At 37.6% G+C, this 10,947-nt stretch overlaps 1 pseudogene across 1 annotated transcript in view; it reads right to left on the bottom strand.

Annotated features, from left to right (window-relative positions):
• Positions 1 to 222: 222 nt before the first annotated feature.
• The window catches only part of LOC148912625 (uncharacterized), a 32,065-nt pseudogene continuing 21,340 nt past the window's right edge, over positions 223 to 10,947 (bottom strand). Inside the window, exon 5 of the transcript XR_016119186.1 lies at positions 223 to 739. The product of XR_016119186.1 is annotated as an uncharacterized LOC148912625 (transcript). The remainder of the gene's footprint in view (positions 740 to 10,947) is intronic.

Raw genomic sequence — 10,947 nt, 5'->3', positions numbered from 1 at the left:
GTCAATTTTAGCCATGCATTTGTCCAAATCTTTTCCTTTCCTTTCAATTTCAGCATCCTTCTCTTGACATCATTTACTAAAAAAAATTATTTCTTTTTTCATATTATCCATTTTTGAATTCAGCTTTTCGTACATACTCTGAATTTTTGCATCTTTTTCCTTTAGTTCTTCCTTCATTTGTATTTCTACGACGTTTAGTTTTTCGGTATGCGATTTGTCCATGGAATCCATTTTTTCTTCAAGGTCAGTGATGGCGGATTTGCTTGAAAAATATTTCACTTCATTTTCTAACACTTTTATTCGATTGTCCTTTTTAACGGATTCTTTTTCCATTTGTAATTTAACATCGTTTAGTTCTTTCTTAAATTTTTTTTTCCATGAGATCGATTCGAGCGTCCTTTTCCTTTATTTCTTTTTTAGGTCAGTGATGGCGGATTTGGTCGAAAAATATTTCACTTCATCTTGCAACAATTTTATCTTTTTCTTGACCTCGTTCACTTCGTCCTTGAGATCTGCTTTCTTCTCTTCAAGCTGTTTGATTTTGGTAAAGCAGTCACCAACTTGCTGTCGTAGCTCTTTGTTTTCCTTGGTAGAGCATTCATAATCACTTTTAAGTTGCTGTAGCTGTTTTTCCAACTCTGCTATCTTTATCTCATGTCTATTTACAATGTCTTCATTCAGGTCTCGGCCACTCATCTTCAGTATTTTGGCCTTGCTTTGGTTTCCTTTCTACTTATTTCTGCAATAAATCCGAGGGAAAAAAAATTAAACTCTTGGCTTTACTTATGGGAACATGTTTCTTATTGGCCACTTACATCAGTTAAAATAACGCTGCGACTAGAAACACATGCAGTACACGTCGTGTTTCTTCTAACACTTCTCTCTTGTTCCGTTAATCAAGAACACACACGCCTTTGTATTTCTTTAAATTCCTCAAAATTGATGTTTAAAATACAAGCGCGTAATGTGCATTATCGACATTGCGGATTGTTGCAACAAATTAGCTAGTACGGTGCGTGTACCAGAACGAGAGAAATTGCATGCAGGCGTTTCTCAGCAGCTTCATGCATATATATCAACTGAAAATAACCTGATAATTGCTTGGCATTTAAACTTATGTTGAAAGCCGTATAAATATGTAATGTTACTGGGCTACAAGGGTGGACTTGGAGCTTTTTTCACGTTACGTTAGAATATATTCTAGTTATGCACAAAATATGTGATCCCGATTTGATCTCATTGTAAGATTTTTTCATTTTTCCTGTAAAGTTAGGTATTTCGAAGTACGTTTATAAAAAAAACTAAATAAAAACATGAGGATTATCAACTTTGTTTTACCTAGAGCTATAAAAGTTTGAAGAGGCGAAAAAGTTGTTTTCTTGCATACCATAATGAAATGAGCAAATACAAAACTGGGAATGAAAAAAAAAAAAAAAAAGACGATGGGATCTTTTACCCTTGAACGTCCTTAAGGGCAGAAAAATAAGTAAAAAGAAGATGGACAGTGTTCGCCGAGGCAAGTTTTGAAACTTTCAGCGGTAAGGACTTCCCTCTAACGGATTTCATAACTCCATGACTGTAATTACCGATGCCTATAGTAATTGTCACGGGCTCGTCCATCTTATTCTTTTTCGTCGAGTTCTTACTGAAGAATTGACATCTTTCTCCTAACGTTTTTGCTTTGTAGGCCTCAAAATTTTCAATTGAACTTGCAGAAACCTTAGTTTTTGGTGTGCTAGACGCGGTTTTGCCACAACTCGGACAAAATTTGAAGTCTTTTCCCATGATCCATGCACACCACAGACCTAGCAAACATGTTTGTTGGATCCATTCCATTAAGATTTTATTTTGTTTCCCGAAACATTGTTGTGTTCTGCGTGATTTTATTTTGTTTCCCGTTTTCAATTGAATTTGGTTTTGCCCCTGTGGACCACCGTATATCGGAAAAACAGACCCGTTCCCGACTCACTTTAACTGTCTTCTCATTTGTTAACTTAATCTCCAAGAAATAGTGATGAACGACATATACGAAACAGTTTCCCTGCTTTATCTTGGTCGAGGAACTAAAAGGAATTTAAACTGCAAATAACTGGAAATTTTTTTAAACTTATGCTGTGACTGTAGTTTTAAGGAAACATATTCAATCTAAATATTTTTGAGCAAATTTATTGGTTTTGCTAATTTCTTATCTATATGTGAAGAAAGACTTTACCGACATCGTGAAATTGATTCACAGCAGCACGAGCAGCAACAGCAGCACCCTGTAGTGCGGAGTGTTTCGTTCGAAAAGTTTTTTTACTTCTTACTTCTTACTTCTTACTTCTTACTTCTTACTTCTTACCTCTTACCTCTTACCTCTTACCTCTTACCTCTTACCTCTTACCTCTTACCTCTTACCTCTTACCTCTTACCTCTTACCTCTTACCTCTTACCTCTTACCTCTTACCTCTTACCTCTTACCTCTTACCTCTTACCTCTTACCTCTTACCTCTTACCTCTTACCTCTTACCTCTTACCTCTTACCTCTTACCTCTTACCTCTTACCTCTTACCTCTTACCTCTTACCTCTTACCTCTTACCTCTTACCTCTTACCTCTTACCTCTTACCTCTTACCTCTTACCTCTTACCTCTTACCTCTTACCTCTTACCTCTTACCTCTTACCTCTTACCTCTTACCTCTTACCTCTTACCTCTTACCTCTTACCTCTTACCTCTTACCTCTTATCTCTTACCTCTTACCTCTTACCTCTTACCTCTTACCTCTTACCTCTTACCTCTTACCTCTTACCTCTTACTTCTTAAAATGGAAAGAATTGTTTCTATCTATTATTGAATTGCACGCACCGTTGAAGCGGAAGCGCATAAGAAATAGAAGGACGCCTTGGTTGACAATTGAAATACGAAAATTGATGCTCGAACGTGACAAACTAAAACAATTAGCAATAAAGACAAACCAAAATAATGACTGGGAAAAATACAAAGCAAGTAAAAACCGAGTAAACAATGAAATCAAAAAAGCTAAGAAGAAATACTATGAAACTCACTTTTCACAAATCTCGAGAAATTCGAGCGAAGTTTGGAAAACAATAAATGAAGTATTATCTCGAAAAAGTAAAGACAAAACTCGTATAACCTCCTTAAAGAGCGGGGAAAACACTATTTGTGATTTTCAAGAAATCTCTGAGCTTTTTAACGCTCATTTTTCTGAAATAGGGACAAAGCTAGCCGGTACAATCCCGGAAGGACCACTAAGCTTTAACTATTACCTAAATAAAGCAAACTCGACCTTTAAATTACAACACACGACTTCTGATGAATTATCTAAGATCTTAAACTCTATATCAAGTAATAAGGCAACGGGCTTAGACGGCATATCTGTGCGCTTGATAAAGGAAGGTGCTCCAATTATTATTAATCCCTTAGTTAAGATTTTCAATCAATCTATAGACAGTGGTATTTTTCCAAATGACCTTAAACTCGCCAAGGTAACTCCTATTCATAAAGCAAATGATAGAGATGATTTAAACAATTATCGCCCTATCTCAGTACTTCCTGCCATTGCTAAACTTTTCGAAAGAATTGTCTTCAACCAGTTATATACTTATCTTAGTTCAAATAACCTGCTCTCTGAAAAACAATCAGGTTTTAGACCACAGCACTCAACGACTACTGCTCTGCTGGAACTTACAACTGAATGGCTTACAAATATAGATGAAGGGAAGATTAACTGTATCACCTTCCTTGATTTTACGAAAGCGTTTGATACAGTTAATCACTCTATCCTTCTCCATAAATTAGCTAATTACGGCATTGCAGAAAATTCATTGAAGTGGTTTAAATCCTATTTAACTGAGCGAAGACAGAGATGCAACGTGAATAATACATTATCTACTATAAAACAAACCCTTTGTGGAATTCCCCAAGGGTCAATCCTAGGTCCATTATTATTCATATTGTATATTAATGATTTACCAAATAGTGTACATTTTTCAAGTACAAGAATGTACGCGGACGACACAAGCCTCACGGCTTGTAATACTTCCGTAAAATCTTTATCTGAGCAGATCAATTCTGATATTATTAGCATATCCAACTGGTTGATGGCAAATAGATTAAGCCTTAATTCAACAAAGACTGAATATATGTTTATTGGGTCTGACGACAAATTACGTCAAATAAGTTCCAAACCACATGTTTACCTTGAAGGTAAACAAATCGCACGTGTCCAAACAGCCAAAACCCTGGGGGTTGTAATCGACCAACGCCTGTCCTGGGCTGACCATGTCGATCATATATGTAAAAAAGTTTCATCAGGCCTGGCTGGCCTTAGACAGGTTCGTGATTACGTCCCCCAGGAGACGGCGATTGCAATATATAATTCGCTGATAACTCCTTGGTTTGACTACTGCGATGTGGTTTGGGATAATTTACCAAAAACATCAGCTGACAGACTCCAAAAAATGCAAAATCGCGCAGGCCGAATTATAACTAAGAGTAATTATGAAACTAGGTCGCGCGACATTTTAATGTCTCTAGGATGGGAAAATCTTCAAAACAGGCGGAAGAAACATAAAGCCACAATAATGTACAAGACTTTGAATGCTCTTGCACCTCAAAGTTTAAGAGACCGCTTTGAGTATCAAACTACAAAATATAATTTGCGGAAGGGAGAAAAGTGTTTAAAATTATCGAAACCAAACACTGAGTACCTCAAACGTGCGTTCTCCTATGAAGGTGCAAAAGCATGGAACTCTTTGCCTTCAGATATTAAGTCAGCTAGAAGTATAAGGGAATTTAAAAGAAAGCTTTCTTCTGTTGGACTCTCATAAACTTTTTTAGCTGTCTAAATTGTATTCTTATTTAACTCCACATTCTTGTAAAGCAATTTTTATATTGATAGAATTTTTTTTCGAGTATAAATAAAGTATCACTCACTCACTCACTCACTCACTCTTACCTCTTACCTCTTACCTCTTACCTCTTACCTCTTACCTCTTACCTCTTACCTCTTACCTCTTACCTCTTACCTCTTACCTCTTACCTCTTACCTCTTACCTCTTACCTCTTACCTCTTACCTCTTACCTCTTACCTCTTACCTCTTACCTCTTACCTCTTACCTCTTACCTCTTACCTCTTACCTCTTACCTCTTACCTCTTACCTCTTACCTCTTACCTCTTACCTCTTACCTCTTACCTCTTACCTCTTACCTCTTACCTCTTACCTCTTACTTCTTACTTCTTACTTCTTACTTCTTACTTCTTACTAATAATATTGAACATGCCTGAGCAAGTCCCGACAAAACTCTAAAATAATTCTAGTCTACTTTTTTAAAGTTTTTTAATACCATTATCAAAATAAAAATATATAATTTATTTAACTATATTTACTTTTGCGGGTTGAGAGATGAGAAAAAACTAGGTAAAAACTCAAGTCTTTTCTAGTCTAGTTATGCAGAGTTGCATTTATTTGAGAAATGCCTCGCTTAATTTCTTCCCCTTAAAAAATAAAATAAAAACATCATCCGTCAGCACAAGTTAGAGCGCAGCTGCTTTCATAGAACTTTTACAATTTGTTTCGGTGTAGTTTTATATAAGAATCTTTGAAAACTTGTCCTCAGTTCCTCTTTTACTCCGACGAAGGACTAACGTCCGAAACGTCAGTAAGTTTTTTCATCTTTCCACGGTGTAAAATTTACCCTTTTATCATTACTGTTTCATTAGAAACACCGACGCAGCTAACACTAGTTTTTAGCTAGTTGGACTCTCTTCTTATTAGGGAATGTATGGGAGATATCATGAAGATATTATAATAAAATGCTTCAATCAAAAATTTGCTTTAAGACATGATACAGTCCTTGCTTGTACATTGTTCAACAGTCTGGCGAAGTTTCAGCGCGATTTGAGGCCGTTTAGTGAGTTTTTTCGAAATCTGCTCTTCTCCTATTATTTAAAGAGAGAAACTGAAACTGCGCTAACAGCAAAATGCGGCAAAAGCTAAACATACGATGCGGAGATTTCTAGAATTGTTTTAAAAAACTAAATTATTCTCAGATTTAAATTTGATAAGGAAAATATATTTTACACGTATAAAATCTAAAATGAAACTGCGGAATTATTTTGGAAAAAGACATCTTATTTTGAAAGTTGTTTTAGTCGACTGATATATGGCATAACATAAGGCCTGCAATCTAAGAAAATCTAAGTAAAAAATGATAGCGTGTATGGCATCTCAGGCGATCTTAGGTGATCTAAAGCGTGGTAAGGATGCAGATTGAACCTTGTTTAGTTGATGCGATGAAATGACGATGGGGATACATACAAGAACAACAGATCAGTGCGATGAAATTATGATGGGGATACATACAAGAACAACAGATCAGTGCGATGAAATGATGATGGGGACACAAGAACAACTGATCAGTGTGATGAAATGATGATGGGGACACAAGAACAACTGATCAGTGCGATGAAATGATGATGGGGACACAAGAACAACTGATCAGTGCGATGAAATGATGATGGGGACACAAGAACAACCGATCAGTGCGATGAAATGATGATGGGGACACAAGAACAACTGATCAGTGCGATGAAATGATGATGGGGTCACAAGAACAACTGATCCGTGCGATGAAATGATCATGGGGACACAAGAACAACTGATCAGTGCGATGAAATGATGATGGGGACACAAGAACAACTGATCAGTGCGATGAAATGATGATGGGGACACAAGAACAACTGATCAGTGCGATGAAATGATGATGGGGACACAAGAACAACCGATCAGTGCGATGAAATGATGATGGGGACACAAGAACAACTGATCAGTGCGATGAAATGATGATGGGGTCACAAGAACAACTGATCCGTGCGATGAAATGATCATGGGGACACAAGAACAACTGATCAGTGCGATGAAATGATGATGGGGACACAAGAACAACTGATCAGTGCGATGAAATGATGATGGGGACACAAGAACAACTGATCAGTGCGATGAAATGATGATGGGGACACAAGAACAACTGATCAGTGCGATGAAATGATGATGGGGACACAAGAACAACTGATCAGTGCGATGAAATGATGATGGGGACACAAGAACAACTGATCAGTGCGATGAAATGATGATGGGGTTACAAGAACAACTGATCAGTGCGATGAAATGATGATGGGGTTACAAGAACAACTGATCAGTGCGATGAAATGATGATGTGGAAACTAGAACAACTGATCAGTGCGATGAAATGATGATGGGGTCACAAGAACAGCTGATCAGTGCGATGAAATGATGATGGGGACACAAGAACAACTGATCAGTGCGATGAAATGAGGATGGGGACACAAGAACAACTGATCAGTGCGATGAAATGATGATGGGGTCACAAGAACAGCTGATCAGTGCGATGAAATGATGATGGGGACACAAGAACAACTGATCAGTGCGATGAAATGATGATGGGGACACAAGAACAACTGATCAGTGCGATGAAATGATGATGGGGTCACAAGAACAACTGATCAGTGCGATGAAATGATGATGGGGACACAAGAACAACTGATCAGTGCGATGAAATGATGATGGGGACACAAGAACAACTGATTAGTGCGATGAAATGATGATGGGGACACAAGAACAACTGATCAGTGCGATAAAAATGATGATGGGGACACAAGAACAACTGATCAGTGCGATGAAATGATGATGGGGTCACAAGAACAACTGATCAGTGCGATGAAATGATGATGGGGAAACAAGAACAACTGATCAGTGGGATGAAATGATGATGGGGACACAAGAAGAACTGATCCGATGAAATGATGGTGAGGATACAGGAACGAAAAAAGAATGATTACTTACGAGTCAAGTTCGTTGCGAACTAAAACAAAAAAAATATTTGATGGCCGATTCCCGTAGGGAAATTGCAGTTTTTATTATGGAGAAACTACAGCCTTGTTTCCATGTAGATCAATTCACGGGCCGGAAAAAAGTTTTGTTTTAAAATAACATTTACTTAGTCAGTTTTTGAAGGATATTTGCTTCGGCTTCGCATTTCCTGCCGTCGTGAAAAATCATCTTAACTTAAAAGCATGATGAGATTCGGGGGCAATCATTTTTCATCGTAGAATGGTCTTATTGCTTACTTAAGTATTTTCATATCCGATAATTCATCAAACATCTCGACAAATCTTATCAAAATAATCTAAACCTTAGTGGGAGTCAACATAATGTCGTTTGTTGGCTTGACAGAGAAGAATATTTATAATGGATTGAATTTTATAAGTATTCTGCTAATATTCTGCTTCATTCTGTAACTACTGACTGGTTGAAGAAAAATGAGCAATTTTATGTAGTGTTTAAAAAACGAGTAGGAGTGTTTTATCAGGTATAAAAGCACTGTCGTGCTTCACGAGTAAAAATATCAATGATATCAATAATTTTCGCGAAACACTGTAATGCAGGTAAAAGCCTCGTTTCCATATAATCGAAAACGATCGTAAACGATCGAGAACGATCGCCGGATCGTGGAGTCAACCGCGTACGATCGCAAACGTTCGAAAAACGACCGTTTCCATATCATCAAAAAAGGTCAAAGTTCCAAATTAGAGCTGTTCTCTCGATGTTTGATGTATACAGAGAACCAGTCGCGATTTGAGTATTCCCTAGGTACAGCATCCATGCCAGAACCTGATGGAATATTTTTCATTCGTTTTAAGAAACGCCCATAGTGCTCTTCGGACGTTCAGGATATTTTTTTCGGCTTGAGTTGGCCGAATCCCGAAAACTTCAGCTACTAGTTGTTACTTCCAGTGCCAGCGGACAGTTTGTAAACAAGAAAACCGTTGCTATGGCATTACAGTTTAGGAAGCATTGCATTTTCGGAAAAACGATATGTTTAATACATTACGATCGTACGATCGAAAAAAAAGTGTTTCCATGATCGCAGACGATCGAAACGGATCGAGACGGATCGCAAAATTAGAACCAATCGATTACGATCGTGATCCAAAACGATCGTACGATCGAAAAACTTTGTTTCCATGTGATTACGAACGATCGAAAAATTTCTTATTTCGATCGTTCCGATCGCTTTCGATTATATGGAAACCAGGCTTAATGTAGCAAGATCCGAATATTTTTGCGAGCACTGTAATGCCGCTGTATTGCAGCAAGCTATTTCGAATATTTTTGCGAAGCACTGTCGCTGTCGTGCTGCACTAGTACGAATATTTTAATACTTGCTGCACAACAGTCTTCGCGAAAAGTTAAAATTGTGCATGCGTAAACTATCGAATCTTTATCATTAAAGAATCTTCAATCAAGGGAGAGACCTCTTAAGATCTACTTTCATGTGATGGTGAGGTAGGTTCTTCAACCATCCATGCGATGGTTACTGGCAAACAAGTGTTACAGTTAAGCTATAATGGTAAGACAAAACTTTTGAAGCTGAGTGCGGTCGCGACGATGACAATTTTCTTTTTTTTTTTTTTTTACGGAAAAAATTTAAACACGCATCATAATCTTTGATCATTCTAATACCTCATTACTTACTTACTGCTCCCGGCTCGGTGTCGCACTTGAGTAAAGTTGTTTGTTGGTTCTTTCCTGTGATATGAGGGTTTTTCTCCGGGTTCTCTGGTTTTCCTCCCTCCACAAAAATCAACAAAAAAATTATTTGGAATTTCAGTGGATGAAGAACCGGCTGTCTGATGTAAAGAGCCATTGTTAAATCTTATTTATTTTACTATTATCATCTTATTATTTCTTTCATTATATTGCATTGTGCCAATACGGCTGCCAGAACAATTATAGAACCATTCCGCTTCAATCAAATGCCTTGCTGCCCACACACGATTGTTTCTGCGTTTCCACAGCTGTCTCAATTTATCATTATTTTGAAAAATGCTATCATCAGCATAGGCAGAAACGTACGTCATGCAAGTTTTTTCAATTACGTGAGTTTTCCTTTGATAGACAGGTCTAATTTGTATCTAAAACTTTGACATTAAATTCTTCTGTTTTATTCAATCGTGTTTCGTTATTTTTGTTTTTAAAGAATATAATTTTATAAAACAAATAAAATACACCGAGATGTAGTTGGGAGAATTTGAGTGCAGATCAGTGCAAACACGAGCCGTAGGCGAGTGTTTGCACCTGCTCGAGAATTCTCCCAACCACATCGAGGTTTGCATTAGCCTGTGCAAACACAGTAAATGTATTTTATTTTTTGAGCATCGCATTTATCAAAAATCTTGAATAAGAAATGGGGGTCACCATTCTCGTTTTTGATTTATCTTGAAAAAACATCTCAAAATAGTCGAAAACTGACACTTTTAGTCAGATAAAAATCAAAATTTCTCTACTCAAAATAGTGAAAAAAGGGAAAATTGGTTTTGAACATGTTTCTTATTTAGTTTCCGAAAGAAAAGTGCCTACACAGTGGATTCCACAGAGTGGCTCTTCTTCCACTGGATTCCAATTGGAATTTAGAAGTTGATATTTGCGGAGGGAGGAAAATCGGAGAACCCGTAAAACCCTCGAAGCACAGGAGAGAACCAACAAACAACTCTACTCACATATCACATCGAGATCGGCAGGCGGACAACTTGAACTCGGGCTGCATTGGTGAGAGGCGGCGCAGTCTCAACTGTACGCTTTACCGCAGTCATTCCCTGCTAGAATATCTTCCCATGTTGGCGATTCTTGACAGAGCGAGAAACGAATCGCCAACGAGGAATACAGTCTGATAGCAGGGAACCGCTTTCAACGAACTTTATTTTGATTTTTAGATTTCAATTTAAACTGAACTGAACTAGCTGTGGCTGTAGCTTTAAGGTGGCTCTATACTATGGGTTTTTTTTTTGGCGCGCTACCTTCCAACTTCAAATCGCAAATACGCGGACGCTAATAATTCATTGGGGGGAAAATATTTTGGAAGTT

The sequence above is a fragment of the Actinia tenebrosa genome, unplaced genomic scaffold (genome assembly GCF_029948245.1).
Source record: "Actinia tenebrosa isolate PJP-AT-01 unplaced genomic scaffold, QUT_ActTen_1.0 PGA_scaffold10__47_contigs__length_13832649, whole genome shotgun sequence".
NCBI classification, from domain to species: domain Eukaryota; kingdom Metazoa; phylum Cnidaria; class Anthozoa; order Actiniaria; family Actiniidae; genus Actinia; species Actinia tenebrosa.
The sequence above is the reverse complement of the archived record's forward strand: the minus strand, read 5'-3'. Positions and strand labels throughout refer to the sequence as shown.